The 23,451-nt window shown below is 33.1% G+C and overlaps 1 long non-coding RNA gene across 2 annotated transcripts in view; it reads left to right on the top strand.

Annotated features, from left to right (window-relative positions):
- LOC137220759 (uncharacterized) overlaps positions 1 to 22,221 on the top strand; it is a 456,326-nt gene extending 434,105 nt beyond the window's left edge. Inside the window, exons 3-4 of one of the 2 annotated variants that reach the window (XR_010941782.1) lie at positions 17,394 to 17,498; positions 19,634 to 19,659. This is a non-coding gene — a long non-coding RNA (uncharacterized lncRNA). Of the gene's footprint in view, positions 1 to 17,393; positions 17,499 to 19,633; positions 19,660 to 22,045 lie in introns of those variants that run through there. The other variant, XR_010941781.1, reaches the window with a different exon arrangement.
- The last annotated feature ends 1,230 nt before the right edge of the window (positions 22,222 to 23,451 follow it).

Raw genomic sequence — 23,451 nt, 5'->3', positions numbered from 1 at the left:
TTTTGAGTGCTGTTGCAACCTTTCTTTTTGACTTCTAGCCTTCTACATATTATTGTTAAAGCACTTAATTATTTATTTAAAATCATTTGCAAATACAAATAATTTTTAAGTCTCAAGGTTCTGCATAAAATCAAGTAAGGGGTTTCCAAATCATTGTATCAAAGTGCTTTTAATAATAAATTGTTTTAAATATTTAAGAGATTTTTGTAAAACATTGAAATTACTAAGTTTCATGGAGTCATCACTTCAGTTTATATTTTAAGTGGTGGCTATGTTTCAAACTTCAAAAGAAAAAAAGAACTCCTTAACTAAAGGGACTCAACAGGACAAAGGCTTTGGGAACATTTAAAATTTTCAGTATATAGAAACACTTGTTTTGTGGCAATTATTTGTAATTATTTCAAATACAACTAAACAGTTACTTGGTTTTGGCCAGAAAGTAAGTTTATTATCCTGTAGCCTAACATTTTGTCCAGCATTCCTGGAGCCAATTAGGGCCTTGAAAGTCCATTCAGTCAAAATATTCCCAGTAATTAGTAATTACTTCACTGAAGACATCTACCTTAGACTTATGTTTTTGGAACTACAGAAATAAGGCACTGTATTACCATGATTTCCAATTCAATCTCTGTTCCATTCTTTTCTTCTATGACAAATCTATAAATCACAAGGTACTGCATAGGACCTTTAATCATTTTTTTAAATTAGAAAAAATTTTATGTATTCATACCCTGAAGAGAAGATTTCTCAAAGTCAGAATTGATCATTTTCTTCTTCCTAGATGCTGCTTGTCACTTCCACCCTTTCCCCTTTCCCCTTTCAATGTGACTTAGAAGAAGTGCTCCTCTGGATTTGTCAAATTCAAGGATGCTCATGAACTGTCTCCTTAGAACTCAGTCTCTACTTAGAAGAAGTGCTCCTCTGGATTTGTCAAATTCAAGGATGCTCATGAACTGTCTCCTTAGAACTCAGCCTCTTGAAAGTTCTTCAATTCTTCCCCAAGGCTGAAGTGTTAACAGCTGACTTTTGCTTTGATTATATCTTTCCTTATCTTTTAGGAACCCCTTTGTTCCCATTCAGTTGAAATTCAAAAAAAAAAAGAAAAAAAAATGCTGAGTTCTCCCCTGGCAAGGGATGGAAGGACAGTATAGCACTTTCAAGCTAGAAAACTTTTCTTGGGCCAAAGGGTTAAAACATTTTCTCAAGAAGATTGCTGGGAATGTATAAAATGCTATTTAAAAGTATTTATGAAGTACTCACTTGTCAAAAAAGTAATCATAAATACTGATTTGGGAAACATAAAGAATAAAGGTCTGTTTTTAATCTGTTTTTAATATTAGAAGCTCCCAATAACCACTGGTGTTTACTTTCCAAGAAGGGTATTTAATTACTTATATGGGTTCAAAGTGAATAGATCATAATTTAATCTTTTGAAATTATTATTTAATCTTAACATAAAAATACCCTTTATGTAAATCAGGTAGGAATTTGTGAATGAATGAATCATCTTGTAAAATATTTTTAAGACCACAAAAATGATGTAAGTCTTATGGATTAGCTCAACTATGAAGGGCTTCTTTAGCATATATTCTCTCTACTAATCTCAAATGCACAATGCACAGAGCCTAGCCATATACATTCTGTCTTTGTAGACCACAGAACACTTCTATTAAAGGTCCAAGGACTAGTAGTAAAAAAATATGTGGACAAAACACAATTTTTCTCATTACAAAAACTTTATGTGTTAATTATAGAAAAGACACAAAGAACATCATAAATTTTAGATGCCATTATTGTTATACAGTGTAACACATTAATTGTAAAAGATGATAGAACTAAGTCCTGTACGAATCAAAAAAATCATTTAGGGATGTATTTTATCTATACATCTATATCTAGATTAATGAAATTCTATGGGATCATGACTGGAAATAAGTAGGAGAGTTTATGAGTTCAAAGGGTGGTTAAGAGGAGAAAATAAAATTCTTCTATAAGTGTACATATATGTGTGTTTGTGTGACTGTGTGTGTGTGTCTGTATAAACATGCAGAGTCTTTAGGAGAGTGAGAAAAAAATAAGGGCTTAAAAAAAAAGGAATCGAGAGCGACTTCGATAACAATTCTAGAAAAGCATTCAAGAAACTATGGTTCACAAGCTAAATTCAGCCTGATATGTGTTTTTGTATACCTAATTGCTACAAATGGTTTCTACATTTTTAAATGGTCAAAAAAAAAAAGCAAAAAATATTTTGCAGCACATGAAAATTATATGAAATTCAAATTTCTGTGTTCACAAATAAAAGTTTGAATTTCATTAATAAAAAGTGTAAAAACTTGTCTTTTTTTTTTTTATATAAGCCCCTACTTAATATACTTGATTTTGCCTCTTGATTGTCCAAGCCTAAAATACTTACTATGTGCCCATTACAAAAAAAGTTTACTCTTTCCTGCTTTTGAGCATATCTGCTAGGATATTCTTCATAAGTTTGTTCTCTGACTTCATAGAAAATGGAAGCTATTTATTCTTCCACACCTGTATTGTCTAGGGAAACAATTAGAATAAAAGTCAGATAAACTTTTCTTTCAAAATTCTGGGCTTTTAAAACTATTAATACATATAGAATATTTTCTTTGAGAGTAAATCTCAAGTTAGAGCTATTCAAAAATATGTTAAAAATAGAAACATAAGCCAAAAAATTTGATCCATTATGAAAATGTTGCAGTAGAAAAATTGGGTAAATTTCTTTACTCCTACATAACAGTGTTCTCAGTACCTGGATAATCCCATATCTTGCAACTTCCTGGGAGTCATCTAGACATAAAATTGAAAGAAAAATGGAACTGAACACCTATGGCAGCAGAATTTTAAGATGTCCCCTAAATCCCCCTTCCCCATGTACATGCCCTGTATAATCCCATCTTTCGTGTGGGACAGACCAGTGAATATAATAGGATTTCACACTAGTGATTATGTTATGTTTGTAACACAGTGGATTTTAAGAAAGGAAGATTATCTGGGTGACTTAACCACATGAGCATTTGAAATCTGGGTGTCAAGTCAGATGGAGAGGAAGTCAGAGATTCAAAGCAACAAAGTTGAGAATGGTCCCCAGTCAACAGCCAATAAGAAAAGCATCACATCAGTCCTATAACCTCAAGGAATTGAATTCTGCCAATAACCTGAATGAGCTATGAAGAGGACCCCAAGCCTTAAATGACAATGCAGCCTGGTTGACACATTGATTTTAACCTTGTGAGACCATAAGCAAAGCAACTGTGTTGTGACATACTGATGACACACAGAAACAGTGGTAGAATACATTTGTAAAAAAAATTTATAAACAGAAAAGCTCAATTAAATGGAGCTGGGAAACCCAAAAGCCCCATGAAAGCAGGGTTCTCATGCCCTGGGAGGATAGCAGAGCCCTATAGGAAGAAGAAACACTCCTCTTCTTTCCTGGCAGGACTGAGCCAATGAAAAACCATGATTCTTTGTTTATTTAGTTTACTCTTTGTAGCCCCCTAAACTTACATTTCCTCCCTATAAAAGGATTCTCCTTCACTTGCCATGAAGGGACTGGCACATGGCTCACTATGGTTGCAGACCAAGAACTGCAATTCTCTACTAATCCTGAATCAACCCACTTTTGCTAAAGAAATATCTGACAGTCTATTTGTTTCAGGTCAGCACGTTTGTATTGTTTCAAGCTGCTTAATTTGGTAAGGTGTTATACAGCAATAGAAAACTAACACACATTCATTTCAAAGGGAAATAGCATCCTTTGTCCTCTTTCTTGAGATTCTTAGGAAGCTTAGGTTTTACCATCTCTAGTTCTGTTGTCCTCTTGAAACCGAATGTTAATTTCCCAGTATGTTTATTATCCTTTACTTCTGTTCCTTTCTTACGCTTAGTTAGATACCATAGCTATGACACTTTCATTTATGGAATCATTTGAAGTAATTGGAGGGGCAAGGGAAAGCAAGCATGTCACCAAAACAAGGTAAAGTGAGTAGTAAATATTCCTCCAATAATTATCTTTTGATCCTATGATTATGAGGGAATTTGGCATGTTTTCTACTTGTATTCCATTCTCTTATCACTAGACTCTCTCCTTGATTAATTTGCACCATATCCCCCAATTCCTGATCATATATCATGAAGAACAGTTAGTCTAATCTTTGTTCCTTCAAGTTCTTTCCAGAGGCCTCTTTTTCATAATCAAATATGCACATATCTGCTTGTCTCAAAAGAAGAATGTTCTTCCCTAAAAGGAACCACTCTGTTGACTGATATATTTACTATTTGGCAGTTGTGGGAGGAGGCACCATAATTTAAGACTGCAATATGTAAATACAATATGAATGCAAGGTAGTTAAATGCACAATAGGTTTGTGGGATAGTAGGATAAATTAAGAATTACATATGAGCTTTGCAAAGAAAATTTTAAAATTGCTATAATCTTCTCCAGTGGTCTTTTCACTATTAAAAGAAAAATATATTCAAAATTTAAACATGGAGTTGGCCTGATTTCCTACCAATTTGGTGTAAATTATCAAGTGGCTAGATATATATTATACCCCAAGAGATTTGTTGTATCAGTGAGTAATGTTCCAAATGTTGGCCTATAAAATTTTAGGGGATAACTTCATAGAAGCTTATGATATTTTAATTTCACCTCAATTAGAAGCTGCCTTTCTGCATTTCACCTCTGTTTATTCACCTCTTTCTTCTTTTCTATACTTTGTATTCTCTATTTCAGCAAAAAATAGCATATTTCTTCTTCACTTTCTGGGAAATTCCATCCAACTCAACCAACTTACATTTTTTTCCAAGTAAGAAGGGCTCTTTATTGCTCTTTATCAGTACCAAATGATGCGGCTCCTCTTTTATATTTCTACAAAATTGTTTAAAAGATTACAACAAATGGGTATTTTCTTTAAATTTCTTCAGTGCTAGTCATTTCAATCATTTCAATAAATTATAAGCTGTTAGTATACAGATGAAACTAGTTTTGTGTGCAACAATTAGACAGCCATTGCCTTCTCTACTGCTTTTTTCTCTTTGAAGAACCATGTATTCCAGGTCAGAATATGTTGCCTGTATGTCAAATTTTTTAGAGTAAAAAAAACCTCAGAGATGACCTCACTCAATTTATTCACTAGGTAGATATAGACACTAAGGTTTGAACTGAGTTTAACTCACCTGCCAAATAATGTGTAGTTTACATTTTCCTTCTGGTGCAAAGTAGCAAACTCAGAAATGGCTTCAGTTCTAGGTTTTAATTTTTTTGTACTACTTTAAAAATTTTTATAAACATGTTTTTTTGTCCTGTCCTCTTCAGCTTGATAATTACTGCTAGATTCACTTTATAGTATCACTCTGCATACCTTCCAGAGTGACAAGTATGTTTCTTCATAGTAACGGCTCAGTTGATCAACTGATCAATTGATAGACCTAAAATGATCTAATAAAAGGTACTTTATGTATCCTCTATTAGTAATAATGTACTAAGGTAGATATCAATAACATTTCTGTAAAGTCTTTTTCATTCCCCTCAGACTCATTTAACTACTCCATTTTTTATATTTCTGTTGTATCTTGCCTTGCTCTATTTTATATTTATCTGGAGTTGAAAATTATCATTTACTTAAATAAAATACTATATGATTCTAAATCAATGTCATTGCCTAGTATTACCACAACATGTGTGTTTAATTCAAGATATGCTTTTTTTTGAGTGGACAAATAAGAGGCATCTTCCTGAAAGATTGTGTGTACTTGGCAGAGCTCCTGTTTTCTAGTTATGTATGCTACCAGGGTTTATGCCCTCTCTTTCACATTACATAGAGAGCATACTCATAAATTCCATAGAACTATAAAGCAATCATTTTTATGACTACCATTAACACTATATTTTTTCTGTTAGTTTTCCATTATAGTCATTTGATCAAATTAATGTTGAGTAGCTGATATGCAACTTATGAGTTTATAAACCTCCCTACACAGAGGTTTCACTACAGTAGACAAAGTAACATTTATGAAATCACCATGCACATGAATATACTCTTTCTAAAGATTTTGTATGTTTTATACCTAATAATCTATTAGTTTAAGAAATTATATTTATACATTTTTTCTGTATAATTGTTCACTAAGGATATCCTCACAATAATTCCAAATTTTCTCTTTTATATAATGCAGAATAATCCAGAGGGCTGAAATACTCAATTTAACATCATACTTTAATTACTTAGAAATGCAGCCTTAACTCTTCACAAATTTTCATGTGGACATTTAGATGGAACTCCATAGTGTGGCTGAGCTAGCATCTTTTCTGGATGTTAAATTATACATTTTGCTTTGTGTCGCCAAGTTGATGTAACAGCTGCACTTGAAAAACAATGTAACTGGGCATAAAATAATGAAATTGTGTACCCTGAGCTATTTTTAAAAGAAAATGTCCAAATTTTAAACTTGTGTTTTTTGGTAAACACAGTGCTTTTTTTTTTCTTTTACTTGGGTGGCACATTTTTTTAATCCATTAAACTTTTATAAAGACAATGTGATGCCTATCTCCCTAGGAAAAATGGATTAGCTAAATATTCTTTCTAAATGTTTTGTCAGTTCCCCAATGTGTCTAAAATTTCTATCATATGCCATTCAGAAAGATGTAGCAGCACTGACAGAGAGGATAAATGATACAAATAAGAGTGATGGAAATATCATTTTGAAATCTCCTACTCTTTATTCTGTTTGTACTTGAACATTTGTTAGATGTTAAGTATCGTGCAGCTTCCACTCCAGTGGATGATTTCAAAACAATATTTCCTTTTCAATACAGAATTTCCTCATTTTCCCAAGTACCAAGTAAAAAGTTTGAACAGAGCTCTGAAAAGGGGAATAAATGAGAAAAGTCTGTCAAAATGACAACCCGAAAGAGGGAGGAGAAACAAAGTTTCAAGGAAGAAACAGATACTAAAGGAATAAAGATATTCTTTGGAGTGCCTCAGTATTTTATTAAAAACAGCTGTAATAATTTTCTCTTTTTGGCCTACATTTATTTTAAGTGAGAAAAGAGGGGCAGCATTGTTTGTACATAAACTATTGATGAGAAATCATAAATTAGCATTAAACATACTGATTGTGAGAGTGCTTGTGGATTTTATTGAAGTGCCTCTGCAAATTACATTGAAAACCACTGTTTTCCTCATTACCTCAACTAGACATTTAAAGTGAAGGGGGGCCTCCTGGGACATTGAAAAACAACTATGAAAATTTGCATTTTGGCATGGTAATTATTTACCTGTACTCAAATAATGGAAGTATTTTAATCTTGTTAAGATGAACTGCTGTTTTCATACTATATATTTTTTTTTAAATTCTTCTTTAAAAAGTCAATATTCTAATATGCTACATGAAAGAAGAATCAATTGTACAATTCCTATCTCACTCTTCAGAAATTTTTGTTTTAAGTATTGTACCCTCTTTATTCTTTTTTATTAATTTTTATTGGAGAATGGTTGCTTAAATTTGTAGTTACACTCACTTGCCATATTAGTCTAGAAAATAACAGTGATGACATTTTTAATGAGGTATGTGCAATTTGCATAAAGTGAAAGGCACACATGTTAAGTGTAAAGTTCCACGAATATTCACAGTTTCATACACTGGAACAATATAACACAAACATCTGTCTAAGTATAAAACATTTTCTTCAGCAAGATACCTTATGCCACTTCCCAGTCAATTTATAATCCCTGTCCCCAGAGAACCATGGTTCTGGCTTCATTTACCATTCAACAGCTTTGCTTGTTCTAGAACATCATAAACTGAATAATATACTATGTATTCTTTTCAGTCAGGCTTCTTTCAGTTAGCACTATGTTTTTTCAGATCCATTCATGTTGTGTGTATTAGTAGTTTATTCCTTTTTACTGGTGAGAATTATTCCATTGAATTTTTTACCCGTTTTGGTATAGATAAGCATTTAGCTTGTTCCCAGTTTTTAACTATTATGAATAAAGCTGCTATGAATCCTCATGTTCAAGTTTTATGTGTGTATATTTTCCATTCTCTTCTTATTCATCCTTTCCAATAGCGTGAGCATGGTCTGATAGATGCACTGAATCAACGTGCTGCCCTATGGTACGTCTAGAGGGTCCAATCTTTTTGAACTATACTATAACAAAGGGTATGAGAATTAACATAGCTCTGGGCAAAACTACAAATGTATATATTTTGTGATTCCATTTGAATGTGTACTATTTTGATTTATTTTCTCATTGGCTTAGAAAAGAAAATATTCACCAGAGCAATGAATCTATACCTCGTACCTAAGTGGACATTAGTTTTCTCTAACCAAGACGCTAAATCAGGCACAGCAGCCTTAATTAGGTCTGCATTTTGGGTGAGTTTGAGGTTGTCTCTGGTCATCATTGACTTGTTCCAAATCTTGATAAGAAAGTTTTCAGCCTCCTACCATTCAGTAGTGTTTTATATAGCCCCTACCATACTGAGAAAGTTTTCTTTGATTCCAGCTAATGATTTTTTTTTTATCAATGGGTGTTGAATGCTGTCAATCTTTATTTTCCCAGCATTGTTTAAGATATGATTCATGCTGCTTTATCTAATTAATATAGAGAATTAAATTGATAAGATATGTACGTTAAACCAAACTTTCATTTTGGGGATAAATTCCTCTTAGACATGATTGTCTGTCCTTTTTCTATATTGTTGGATTTAATTTGCTCTTTTGTTGAGGAATATTATTTCTATGTTCTATTTTCTTTCTATTACAGCTATTATACTTTGTGTCCTGTTTAATCTTTGTCTATGAATATTTTATCCTATGCTTTCTTCAAGAAATTTTACACTTTAACTTTTATAGTAGCATATATGATCCATTTCAATTTTAAGTACAGTGTGCAGTCTGAGTAAAGTTCTTTTCCTTTTTTTTAGTACAGGCATCCAGTTGTTACTGTATCATTTAAGACTATCTAATACCCATGAATTATTTTGACATGCATGTTGAAAATAAATTTATTATGTGTGTTTGTGTGTGTTTTTTGACTATGTCTTCTATTTATCTATATTATATCACATTGTTATGATTTTATAACCTTATATTAAGCATTTGAAATCAGGTAATATAAGACTTCCAAATTTATCTCTTTCAAATTTGTTTAAGCTGTTACATGTTCTATGACTTTTTCCATATAAATTTAAGCTGCAGCATGTCAATCTCTCAAACATGCTTCCTAGAATTTTGATTTACTGAATTAAATCTATAGATAAGTTTCAGGAGAACTGATATCTCTATAATACAATTTGCAAAAACTGAATTTCTGGTGTGTGTGTGTGTGTGTGTGTGTGTGTGTGTGTTTTGGTAGATTCATTAAATGTCCTATGTATATGACCATGCTGTCTACAAATATTTTACCATTCAATTTCCATAGGGCTTATGTTTCTTGTATTTTCATGTTGCAGTACAATATTGAATAGAAGTATGAGAGCCCGTGAAAGAGAACTTAAGGTTACAAGAATATAGAGTGATGGACTACATCAGTTCCTCCACCCTGTTCTGCTTCACTCACTATCTTATTGCAACCAAATGAGACAGAAATGTCCAGCTGATATCTTTCTGAATTTTTGATTCAGATAAATTGTAAAAGATAAAAAATGTTATTTAAAGCATTTGAGTTTTGAGATGATCTGTTACACACTAATAGAGTAGAACCAAAACATTATTCCTAGAAGTGGAATGCTGTCTTAACAAATATCTAAACTTTTTGGTATAGGTTCTGGAGTTAAGAAGCAGGCAAAACTAAGAATGATCTTGAGATACTCAAAATTAACTAATAAAGGGTCTCAAAGAGAGACCGCAAATGACCCTGAAGAAGATTGTCAGTGACGGCTTAAAGGAACGCAAGGAAAATATTGAAGTTTGTGAACACTGTCAACTGCAATAAATGCAGAAATTTGAAAATGCAATGAAACTTGATGATTTGGCTGAGAATATTTCTAGGCAGGAAATCAAAGGTTCCAAGGTAGCCTCTTCTTACTCCATAGATAAAATTTGAGAGGAAAAAAATGAGCTAAAGAATAAACTTTTGGGCTTCCCTGGTGGCGCAGTAGTTGAGAGTCCACCTGCCGATGCAGGGGACATGGGTTCATGCCCCGGTCCGGGAGGATCCCACGTGCCGCGGAGCGGCTGGGCCCGTGAGCCATGGCCGCTGGGCCTGCACGTCCGGAGCCTGTGCTCTGCAACGGGAGAGGCCAGGGCAGTGAGCGGCCCGAGTGCCGCAAAAAAAAAAAAAAAAAAAAAAAGAATAAACTTTTAAGTTAAAAAAGTCATTATTTCCTGTATTTGAAAATAAAACTGTTTTCAATCTCTATATCTACATCTAGAAAAACAAACAAGAACAACAACAAAAAAAAAACCAAATAATTCTCACATTAATAAATGCTTTAGGGGAAATCTTTAAATCCAGTTTGTGCCTGTAAGTACTCATAGAGAATTAGTGTCTTATAAACACTTTTCAAATAGACAAACATTTTCTAAGCATCTAAGAAATGCCTTATAGACCCCATACGTAAAACAACAGGTACTTTTAAGAATCTAATTGTGGATCCTACAGCAGACTCTTAGAGAGCCCAAAGTAGAGAGGAACTTATCTGAAGATACTTGTTATGTGTGCCTTTTTAATAGAGTGGATTATATATCAACACTTAAGAAATCCACATAATTTTTAAAAGGATTATACCAACTTAGATTGAAAGTGACAGAGTGAAAAATGAAAAGAGGTCTTTGGATCCTCAAATTACTATAGGAAGGAAGCAAGTTGGGAAAACTACATGAGTGCAAACACTATATTTGTTATGCAGATGTAGATAACAAGTACTCTTAATCAGTTAAATTTTTAGTTCAAATATTTTGTTTTTATTTTTATAAGCTTTAGTTGATCCTTTTTATAAAGTCCATTTCTCTAATCATTATGCTCATGTTTTTCTTTATATCCCTGAGTATGTTTATAATAGCTATTTTAATGTCTTGTGTCCTATTTCCATCATTTGTGTATCAGTTTCTATGGACTGATTTTTCTTCTGGTTATGAGTTACATTTTTATACCTCTTTGTATATTTAATAATTTTTATTGGGTATTGGACAAGGCAAGTTTTATTTTTAAGGGTTGCTTTTTGCCTTTTGAAGACTTGAAGTTTGTTTTGACCAGCAGTTAATTTATTTGTAGATTAATTTGTGAACCTTCAGAGGTCCCTCTTGAATAACCAGGTGCTTTGTAACTTCTATGCACTCTGGAAAATCAGAATTTAAACACTTCTTACCCATATATGTAATAATATAGGAATTATTCAGCACCACTCTTCCCACCCCAAAAGTGGTTTTCTTCCCAGCCCCTAGTAGTTTCACTCTATCCAGCTCATGCATTATATTTAACAAAAGATTCAAAGGAAGCTTTAGGAATATTTATGGAACTCTTATGCCCAGCTATCTTCTATCTTGTACCTTACCACTCAAATTCCAGTCCCCTTTATGTGTGTGAACATAAAAGGCTGCTATAGTCTATTTCTGTTACCCCTTCCTTCATCACAATTTGTAAGTTGCCTCCAGAAGAAAGGTGGACTTATTTTAGGACTCAGGTTATTTTTTTTCTCTTAGCAGTCACAGTGCTGTGATGCCTATTTTCCAATGTCTGAAAATATATGTTTCATATATTTTGTACCATTTTCTCATTCTTTATTGCAGGAGGTCCAGTTACTCCATCATAGTTGGAAGTGACAGTCTAAAATCTCTGTGATCCTAATTTTAAATGTATGTCTATAATATTCCATTTTTTCCCCTCCATAACATGTTCTAATTTATTTTTTGTAAGATATCTTCCAATGTGGTAAATCAGTCTGGTCTTCCTTCTAGTCTATGTCTTCCTTCTAGTCTATGTCTTCCTTCTAGTCTATCTATCTATCTAGTCTATCTTCCTTCTAGTCTATCTTCCTTAAAGGCCACATTTTTCAAGTTTAGTGTTTCTATTTTATTCTTGGCTTTCCAAGAATTGTAAAGTCCCCTTGTTATTTTATAGATTCTATTTATTTTTCTTTATAAGTTTTAATCATAATGTTATCATCATCTTTACATTTTCAGCTATTTTCTTATTGTTTTGTTGTCTGCTATTAGTGGATTCCCATGTGTTCTGTAATTTTTGCCTATGGCTATCAAATCAGTAGTTTTCTTCCATGAAAATCTCAATTATAACTGTGTCCTAGTTTAAGCAGTTGTCCTTATAGAAGATTTTGAGTTTGTTTTAGTCAGGGTCATGTGGACTGGTTAAAGACCAGTTCTTTCTTAGTTTCTCAGTTTGGGTTTAATTTTCTATATATTTAATTTGATTTGGGGCCCAATACTTCTATATGCATAATGCCTAGTTTTCTAACATCTTTCAAAGTTATTTTTTTTCAGTCAAGCCTTGGGACTGATAACTTGCTTTTGGCTGTGCCTATTCTGTGTCCATGCCTGCAGGGGCATAGTTTTTATTCCTTTATTTGATATGACAGCTTTTACCAGGGTCTCTCTTTTTTTTTTCTGCGGTACGCGGGCCTCTCACTGTTGTGGCCTCTCCCGTTATGGAGCACAGGCTCCGGACGCGCAGGCTCAGCGGCCATGGCTCACGGGCCCAGCCGCTCTGCGGCATGTGGGATCTTCCCGGACCGGGATACGAACCCATGTCCCCTGCATCGGCAGGCGGACTCTCAACCACTGCGCCACCAGGGAAGCCCTGGGTCTCTCTTTTGTTCAGGCTCTCAGATTTATGCAAATAAAGAGACAAGTCTGACTGCCTTTTCATTTTCAACATAGGTGCTTAAACGCCAAATTGTATGTCCATGTTTAATATATTTAATGAGGTGTTGGTGTGTTAGAATCAAGAAGAAGGTCTTGCCATGTAAATTTAATCTGACATCTTGAGTAAAAGATATGAATTTGATATCTCTACTCTTCTTTGTCAAATCAACTTACATTTGTGATTTCTGCTGGATAATCAACCAAATATGATTTTCTTTGCTTATGTAGGTAATTTGATATTTTATATTAGTAATATATTAAAATATACTCTTGTTTATGATTTTGGAATTGCTCTATTTAAAAACATTTTGATCTTTTATTGTATACTAGAAATTATCCTAGGTCTTGATATATATTATTTAAATGTCCTCTTATATTTCTGGAAAATTCTATGAATTCTGTTAAGATTTTCAAAAGCCTTAAAAGAGATGACACAAATTATATTATGGACTATAATATTTATGGATGATATAATATAATTTATGAGTTTTGTTTCAAAATAATATAGTAGAAGTTGGTGAAGTATAGATTTAAGAAGATTGCCATGAACTGGTCATTCCTGAGACTGGATAATGGCTACCTAGGGGTTTACTTTAATATTATCTGTACTTTTTAAAGGATAACAGTTTTCCTTTAAAAGAATGTTTGAAAAATAAATATTATACACTATGATCAAGTGGGATTTATCAAAGAGATGCAAGGATGGTTCAATATCCACAAATCAATCAATGAGATACACCACATTAACCAACTGAAGAATAAAAGTATGATCATCTCAATCAAAGCAGAAAAAGCTTTTGACAAAATTCAACATGCATTTATAATAAAAAATCTCCACAAAGTGGAGATAGAGGGAAATACCTTAAAATAAAAGCATATATGACAAGCTCACACCTAACATCATACTCAACTGTGAAAAGCTGAAAGCATTTCCTCTAAGATCAGGAGCAAGACAAGGATTCCCACTCTCACTATTTTAATTCAACATAGTATTGGGAATCAGCCATAGAAATCAGACAAGAAAAAGAAATAAAAGGAATCCAAATTGGAAAGAAGAAATAAAATTGCCCCTGTTTACAGATGACATGATACTATACATAGAAAATCCTAAAAATGCCACCAAAAAACTACTAGAGATCATCAATGAATTCAGCAAAGTTGCAGGATACAAAATTAATATATAGAAATCCTTTGCATTTGTATACACTAAAAACAAACTGTCAGAAAGAGACATTAAGAAAATAATCCCATTTATAATCACACCAAAAAGAATAAAACATGTAGGAATACATCTAACTAAGTAGGTAAAAGACCTGTACTTGGAAAACTGATGAAAGAAATTGAAGACAACACAGAGAGATGAAAAGATATACCATGTTTATGGATTGGAAGAATATTGTTTTAAAATGACCACATTACTGAAGACAATCTATAGACTCAATGCAATCCCTATCAAAATAACAATGGAATTTTTCACAGAACTAGAACCCATAATTTTCAAATTTGTGTGGAAACACAAAATACCCCAAACAGCAAAAAAAAAAAAAAAAAAAAAAAAAAAAACCTGAGAAAGATGAACAAATCTGGATGTATCATACTCCCTGATTTCAAATATACTACAGAACTACAGTCATCAAAACAGTACGGTACTGACACAAAAACAGAATATAGATCAGTGGAACAGAATAGAAACCCCAGAAATGAACCCACACTTACATGGGCAATTAATCTGTGACAAAGGAGGCAAGATTATTCAATGTGGAAAAGACAGCCTTTTCAATAAATGGTGTTGGGAAAACTGGAGAGCCGCATGCAAAATAATCAAACTGGACTACTGTCTCACACCATGCACAAAATAAACTCAAAATGGATTAAAGACTTAAACCTAAGACCCAAAACCATAAAACTCTTAGAAGTAAACATAGGCAGTATGCTCTTTGACATCAGTCTTAGTAATAATTTTTTGGATATGTCTCCTTAGGCAACAGAAACAAAAGCAAAAATAAACAACTGGGACTACATCTAACTAAAAATCTTTTGCACAGCAAAGGAAACTAGCAACAAAATGAAAAGGTCACCTACTAAATGGGAGAACATATTTGTAAATGATATATCCGATAAGCGGTTAATATCCAAAATATACAAAGAACTCATACAACTCAACATAAAAAAAAAAAAAAATTAAATGGCAGAGGATCTGAATAGACATTTTTTCCAAAGAAGATATGCAGATGGCTAACAGGCACATGAAAAGATGCTCAACATCATTAATTATCAGGAAAATGCAAATCAAAACCAAAATAAAATATCATCTCACACCTGTCAGAATGGCTATTATCAAAAAGACAACAAATAGCCAGTGTTGATGAGGATGTGAAGAAAAAGAAACTCTCATACACTGTTGGTAGGAATGTAAATTGGTGCAGCCACTATGGAAAACAGTATGGAGATGCCTCAAAAATTAAGAATAGAACTACCATATGATCCAGCAATTTCACTCCTGGGTATACATCCAAGAAAACAAAAACCCCAATTTGAAAAGATATATAAACTCCTGTGTTTATTGCAACATTATTTACAATAGCTAAGATACAAAAGCAACCCAAGTATCCATCAATAGATGAATTGATAAAGCTGTGTTATATATACATACAATGGAATATTACTCAGCCATAAAAAGAATGAAATCTTGACATTAATGACAACATGGGTGGACCTAGAGGGTATTATGCTATGTGAAATAAGTGAGACAGAGAAAGACAAATACTGTATGATTTCACTTATATGTGAAATCTAAGAAAGAAAACAAGTGAACAAACAAGAGTTACAGGTACAGAGAACAAACAGGTAGCTGCCAGAGGGGCAGGGGCTGGGGGAAAGAAAGAAGTAGATGAAAGGGATTGAGAGGTACAAACTTCCAGTTTCAAAATAAATGAGCCACAGGTATGAAATGTACAGTGTGGAGAATATAGTCAACAATTATGTAATATCTTTGTATGGTGACACATAGTAACTAGGCTTTTAGTTGTGATCATTTTGAAATGCATAAAAAATACTAAACATATGTCGTATAACAGGAATTAGCATAGTGTTGTAGGTCAATTATGCTTCAAAAACAAACTTACAAACAAACTCATAGAAAAAGAGATCAGATCTGTGGTTACCAGAGGCATGGGGTTGAGGAGAGGGGAAATTGGGTAAAGGCAGTCAAAAGGTACAAACCCCCAGTTAAAACATAAGTAAGTGCTGGGGTGTGATATACAGCATGATAAATGTAATTAACACTGCTATATGCTATATATGAAAGTTGTCAAGAGAATAAATCCTAAGAGTTCTTATCACAAGAAAAAGATTTTTTTCTATTTTTAATTTTTGTATCTATATGAGATGATGGATGCTCATTAAACATAATGTGATAATCATTTCATGATGCATGTAAGTCAAATCATTATGCTGTACACTTTAAACCTATACAGTGATATATGTCAATTATATCTCAACACAACTGGAAGAAAATACATAATAAATAAATATATCTTCAAATAATTTTTCAAGTATTTAAGGAATCATTAAATTATGGTATTCTAATAAATTCCTTTATGACAGGTAAAGATATGTACTTTGTATTTCAAAATATAAACTCACTTTTTATTGTTATATTTGTGCTACTTAAAGCAGAAAATTTCAAAATTGCATCTAAATACAAAGAAAACCTATTGAAAAGCTAATAAATCCTAAGAAGGAGCTGCATTAGCATTACACAATGGGGCCTTGTTATCAATTCCATTTATTGTTAATTACACACTCACAAGTGGAGCAATGTTCTACTTGAAGCTTAATTTGAAGACAAAACAGCAAATTTCTAAGGCCTCTTTATTTTTTTTGTATGTAGTTAGTTTCCCAATGCGAAATTTGAAAGAGTGCACAGAATATTTTATTGTTGGAAACTAATTTCCTTAGGAATATATCCTTTTTGAAAGAACAATCTAGGAAGATAATTGGGGCAAAGAAAAATGTGTGTGGGATACACGTGAACACTTTCTCAAATACTAACCTTCTATAACCTCATTTTGAACTAGGAAGAAAGCATATTTTATTCTTGTTCTCCTAAGATTCACTAACTTAACCTGAGAGTAAGCTAAACTAGAGTTGAAAGAATCCTGCCTTCTCTAAAGCAGGCTGTTGCACCCAGGGGAGTTTTTATGCCCCTTGTGGTTGAAGACACTTTTAACCCACTGTGGAACCAGCTTGAGTTATTGAAGACGACTCTGGACCTTAGCTATTGTTAAGGTCTGTTCAGGTCTGTTCCTCAAAACGTCTAGTGCAATCTAAAGAACATGAAGCCTCGCTTCTTTTCTTTGATAGAGTATACTTCTACTACATAAAATACATCTCTGTGTACTGAGAGGAGGAGTTCCCCTATATGTACGTCTCACTAGTCTCTACACCTTGCTCCCAAAAGTCTTCTTTCTACATAGAAGAGGAGGAAGCAGTCAATTACCTTTCTTTTAATGATAACCTTTATCAATCTGCATTTTAGAAACTAATAAACAGTACACCTTTGGATATTAAAATACCTCTTATATCTGACTGGAGATAAGATATGGCCTACTATATTCCTGGAGTGGAGCCACTTAGCCTGAAGGTAATACATACTATTTTTCATTTCTTTCTGATAAGAAGCAATCAATTCTCTTTGATTTATAGTTCTCATAAATAAGGTAATATATTTCATGATTAATTTTAGTTCTAAACCATTTGCATATTGAATAAGAGATTCAGAAATGACTCTGAGAAAATAACTATGTACCTTTATTTACATTTAATAATCAATATGATTTATGCAGTCAACACACTTTTTATCATGGCTCTCATTTTAAATGAGTCTCATGAAATATATTGACCATTTTATGCTACCTTTTTATATTTTAAATTTAAAGGCAATATAGAGCTTTGTTTCTGCCTATGCCCTACTTCAAGACCCTACTTCCTACTTCAGCCACTGTAGGGTCAACCAGATGAACAAAGACTTTAATTTTGCTTAAATGCAACTTTTGCAATTCATGATGCCTATAGGAAATTACTGGGACTCATTCACAAACAATCCAAACTTCAGGACATTAATGCCCTTGGAACTATCCTTGGCCAATGAGGAGAGGGAGACAGTGCACAAAATTCTTCCCTCTTTGTCCCAGGGGATAGAAGATCAGAAGGTACTGCCATATCAATGCCAGCCACCTGTTTGGGCAGCTAACACAATAATGCATTATATTGGCTTTCCCTCCTTTCATAGTGCCCTTGTGCCCCAACCCCAAAACATTTCAAATTTGTGCTCCCTGAGATAACATTCCCAAATAAACCTTTGTCTCAGGCATGTGTCCTTTTGAGTCTTTTCCTAAGTTCACTTAGGATATTGCTTTTGAAATTCATTTATGTCACTGTGTGAATTTTATGTTGAATGTTGTATATACATACAGTGTTTATCATTAAGCAGCTGAAGGACATGTAGGTTGTTTTCAGGTTTTGGTGAATATAAATAAAATGACTATAAACATTTGTATGCAGGCATTTGTGTAAACATATGTCTTAATTTCTTTTGCATCTAGTATACACGTTATTAGAATTCTAGCTGCTTTGCCTACTTGCCAGCACTTGTTCTTGTCAGGTCTTTCTTCATTTGTTTCTTTTTTTGGCCATTTGATTAGATGTGTTGTAGTATTTCACTGTGGTTTTAATTTGCATTTGCCTAATGACTAATGGTAGTGAGCATCTTTACATGTTCTTATTTTAAATCCATATCTCTTCTGTAGCAAATCATCTTTTCACATATTTTACCCATATTTACTGGGTTATTCTTTCCCATTTAGTAATTTTTTTAGATTTCCTTGTATATTCTCCTTATTGGTACTTTATTAAATGCGTTTTGCAAATGTTTTCTCTGAGACTATGGTTTGCCTTTTTTTTTTAATGCTGTTGTGCAAAAAGCAGAAGGTTATATGTGCCCTATCTAAAAAGTAATTGACTATCTCAATATCATACAGATTTTCTCCTATGCTTTCTTCTAGAAAGAAGTTTTAAATTTTACTTTTATATTTACATTATTGTCCTTGCACATGGATGTGTAATTGTTTCAACACCACTAAATCAATGAAGAAAATATTTATTTATTGAATTACATTTCCAACTTTTTCAAAACTATTTGCTCATATTCATGTGAGTTTACTTCTGTCATTTTATTCTGTTCCATTATTATGTGACTATTATTTTATCAATACCCTACTATATGATTACTGTAGCTTTACAGAAAATCTTGAAATCTGGAAATGTGAGTCCCCTAATTTTGCTTTCATTTTTCAAAATTGTTTTGGTAATTTTTTCATCTGCTTTTCCATATAAGTTTAGAATCAGCTTATAGATTTCCTCAAAGATATAATCAGCTTACAGGATTTTCTTTGGGGTTGTGTTCAATCTATAGATCAATCTGAGAAGAACTTACATCTTGACAATTTTGAGTCTTCCAATCAATGAATGTGATATATCTTTCCATTTACTTAGGTCTTCTTTGATACTGATCAACAATATAGTATATTTTTTATTACACAAATTGTGCCCATGTTCTTTGTTTTAAAAATATTTATCCCTCTTTCATATTTTAGTGGTATTATAAGTGGTATTCTTTTTTAAATTTCAACATCTATTGCTTATTGCTACTATAAGACAACTGATTTTAGTGTGCTGACTTTATTTTCTGTAACCAATTAAATTCACTTATTTTAATAGGTTCTTTGGGATTCTCTACGTAGACAATCATGGCCTCTATGAATAAAGACTCTTTTCTTCTTTTCCAATCTATATGCCTTGTATCTCTTTTCTTCTTCTTATTGTACTGGTATGTATATTATAGGATAGGAGTAGTATGAGTAGAAATTCTTGTTTTGGACCTAACCATAGAGGGAAACCACTTAGTCCTTAACAACAAGGTATGATGTTACCTCTAGTTATTAATAGATACTCTTTATTCATGAGGTAAGGTTAGTCATAGTTTGTGAAGTAATTTTGTCATAAATTGATGTTGAATTTTGTAATGTTATGTATTTATTGAATGTATAATTTTTTCTCTTTTAAAATTTTGGTTTGAATGAATTACTGTATCAGTCAAGGTTCTTCAGAGAAATAGAAGCTGTAGAAGATGTAGATATAGATAGAGATACAGGTAAAGATACAGATATAGATAGAGAGAAAGATTGATTTATAAATTTATTATTAAGAAATTGGTTCACTGATTCACATATACGGAGCTGAAAAGTCCCACAGTCTTCTGTCTGCAAACTGGAGACCCAGGAAAGCCAGCCATGTAGTTCATTCTGAGTCTGAAAGCCTGAGGACCAGGGGAGCTAATGTTGTAATCCCCAGATACAAGGCAGAAGCAGACTGATATTCTAGCTCAGCGGTTCAAGTTAGAGAATACATTCTCCCTTCCTCTACCATTCTACCATTCTATGCAGTCCCTCAATGGATTAGATGATGCCCAACCACAATGGGGAGGACAATCTGCTTTATTCAGTCTACTGATTCAAATGATAATCTCATCTGGAAACACTGTCATTCCCAGAATAAATCTCACTTGCTCATGATATATTATCCTGCTTATACATTTTAAATTTGGTTTACTAACATTTCTAAGGATTGCTATACCCATGTTGATGAGGGATATTGATCTGTAATTTTATTTTCTTATAATATCATCTGTTTTTGGTATCACTGTAATACTTGCCTAAGCACAAGAATTGGAAGGTACAGCCTCTTCCATTTTCTGGAAGGTTTTTTTCTTTTTTTTTTAAGAATTGATATTTCTTCCACAATATTTTGTATAATTCATTAATAAAGACATATGAATCATTAGTTTTCCCTTTGGGAAAGTTTTAACTATGAATACAGTTTCTTCGTAGACATAGGACTATTTGAGTTCTTCATTTCTTCTTGAGTAAGCTTTGGTCATTTGTGTCTATTAACATTTTTTTCGGTCTGTCATCAAACTTATTGGCATAAACCACTAAGTTTTAGGACAGTTTGTTACACAAGAACAGCTAATTGATACAGTCATTCATTTATTCATTAATTAATAAATGTATCTTTCAATATAGACTTAAAATGCCAATAATATTTTTTAGATTCAGTCACATACTTTGAATATGATGATATAACTGAACTGTAGGGAATCAGAAGCCAGTATAGGAGAAAATTATGCTATAATATTTAGAGCTTAGTGTGATAAGCATTATCTTATTCAGATTTATTAGGCATTCACTATGAAAGTAGAAAGAACTTTCTACTTTTATACTAAGTACTACTTACTATGTCATGCTATATGGCACTTCCTATATGCTACTATGTAAGTAAGTAGCACTCTTCAAATCATAAGACATATTTAAATTTTTTTATACTATAAATATATGAAATTCATAGACCTCATCTACAGATCTAATTACTTTCTCTGGTTTATTCAACTGTAGCTACACTAATCTCTCTACCAGTTATATTTCATGCCTTCCATATTCCCACCTTTGGAGTCTTTGTAACCACAGATTCCTCTACTTAAAAAATCTCATTTAGACTAATCCTTAGATGTTACCTCCACAGAAAGGCCTTCCTTAGCCACCTGTTAAAATTACAATTCTCTCTCCTGTTCTGTGCGCTTACCCTGTGTAATTTTCTCACAGCATTATATGACAATATGCCATATATATTTGACCCTTGAACAATATGGGTTTGAACTACATAGGTCCACTTACATAAAGATTTTTTTAAAATAAATACGTACTATAGTACTACACAGTCTGTGGCTGGTTGAATCCAGGGATGTTCAACCACACATACTGAGGGCCAAATATAATGTTATACCCAATTTTCAACTCAGTGAGGGTTGGTGTCCCTAAAACCTGCATTGTTCAAGGGTCAATTCTATTTGTTTATTTGCTGTCTTGTAACCTCCTTTTAGTTTAAAAGCTCAATGAAAGCAGGGACTTTATTTTATTCTCTGCTTTGTTTTGCTTACTGCTTTATCTACAGTGGCTAGATCAGAACTTAGCACATCATAGGCATGCAATAAATATTATGGAACAAAGAAATGAAGGAATGCCCATTATATTAGGAGCTATAATTTTTTTTTTTTTTTTTTTTTTTTTTTTGCAGTACGCAGGCCTCTCACTGCTGTGGCCTCTCCCGTTGCGGAGCACAGGCTCCGGACATGCAGGCCCAGCGGCCATGGCCCATGAACCCAGCCGCTCCGCAGCATGCAGGATCCTCCCGGACCAGGACACAAACCCGCGTCCCCTGCATCGGCAGGTGGACTCTCAACCACTGCGCCACCAGGGAAGCCCAGAGCTATAATTTTTTATAACAAGTAGAATACTCATTTATAGTTGAAAAATCTGGCTTTGATTCTGTGAACTCCTACTACTAAATTTAAGCACACTACATAATTTTTCTGTTTTTATTTTATTAACCTCTTAATTTAAATGTTCAACTCTGCCATCATGTACATTAATTTCTTTTGCCTGAAATGTTTAAGTGTTCCAGTCCTCACTAATCACTCTCTTTCATTACTAACAAAATTCTTGTTCATTATGCTACATACTTCTTTATTTACTATACTAAACGGTCATTTGAAATTTATTTAATATTTTTTATATTTGTGTTTTCTCCAGAGTAGAGTGACCAAATTGAGGGGAATCATCCCTATTTTTTTATTAGCTAGATTAAGTCAGTGGCTCAACTTCTTTATCCTCAGACCATCATTGATGAAGATATGTCAGACATCTTATTGGGATCTGACATTTTGTGGTTGTGGATTGAAGGTTCTCCCTTTTATTTACTGGGTAAGAGCACATAGATGCTTGAAAAACTTTCAATTGGCTCTTTACCACAGTTCCATGTAATTTATCTAACATACAAAGGCCAAAAGTCAAGTATTTTATCTGTAGTCTACCTAAAATTGCCACACTGACTAGAACTTCCAGGCATTCCCCTTGGATTTTCCTTCAACTGTCAAAATTTGACTGACCCAGACCAGCTATCTTCACATATAACCCATTCTTTACCACTTTCCAAGTGTCATGGTCCCTTACATCTCCTTGTGAATCATAAGATTTCCTCATCTTCCTCTTTTGTCTCAGAAATTTTCAAACCTCTAACACTAACAATTATGTTGCTTTCTTTTCTCTAGGGTATGGAGAGGGATAGGAGAACTTCAGGCCTCAAAGATGGATCAGGAAAGGAGATCCACCACAGTGATGTGGATGTAGGAACATCCTTGTCTTCTTTCTTGATACTGGGTAAAACAAACAAATAAAACTTAAAAACTAATATTTTTTGTCATTAAGTTACAAATGTCAACATTCACAAAATATTTATAGTCTCATTTGGTGGAAGAGTATTATTTCCCTGTCCTTAAATTTCATTTAAAAGTCTTTTTATTTGCCCCTTTCCAATGTTGACAGGGAAAGTAGATGAAACTTGAAGACAAGAACTATATACTTTATTTGATAACTATAACTTTGTCAGATAATGTGTCCTATGTAGAATAAATTCTTGTTATT

Source organism: Pseudorca crassidens, chromosome 3, assembly GCF_039906515.1.
Source record: "Pseudorca crassidens isolate mPseCra1 chromosome 3, mPseCra1.hap1, whole genome shotgun sequence".
In the NCBI taxonomy this organism is placed as follows: domain Eukaryota; kingdom Metazoa; phylum Chordata; class Mammalia; order Artiodactyla; family Delphinidae; genus Pseudorca; species Pseudorca crassidens.
Note: the sequence above shows the minus strand (reverse complement) of the source record. Positions and strands in the feature narration are given on the sequence as shown.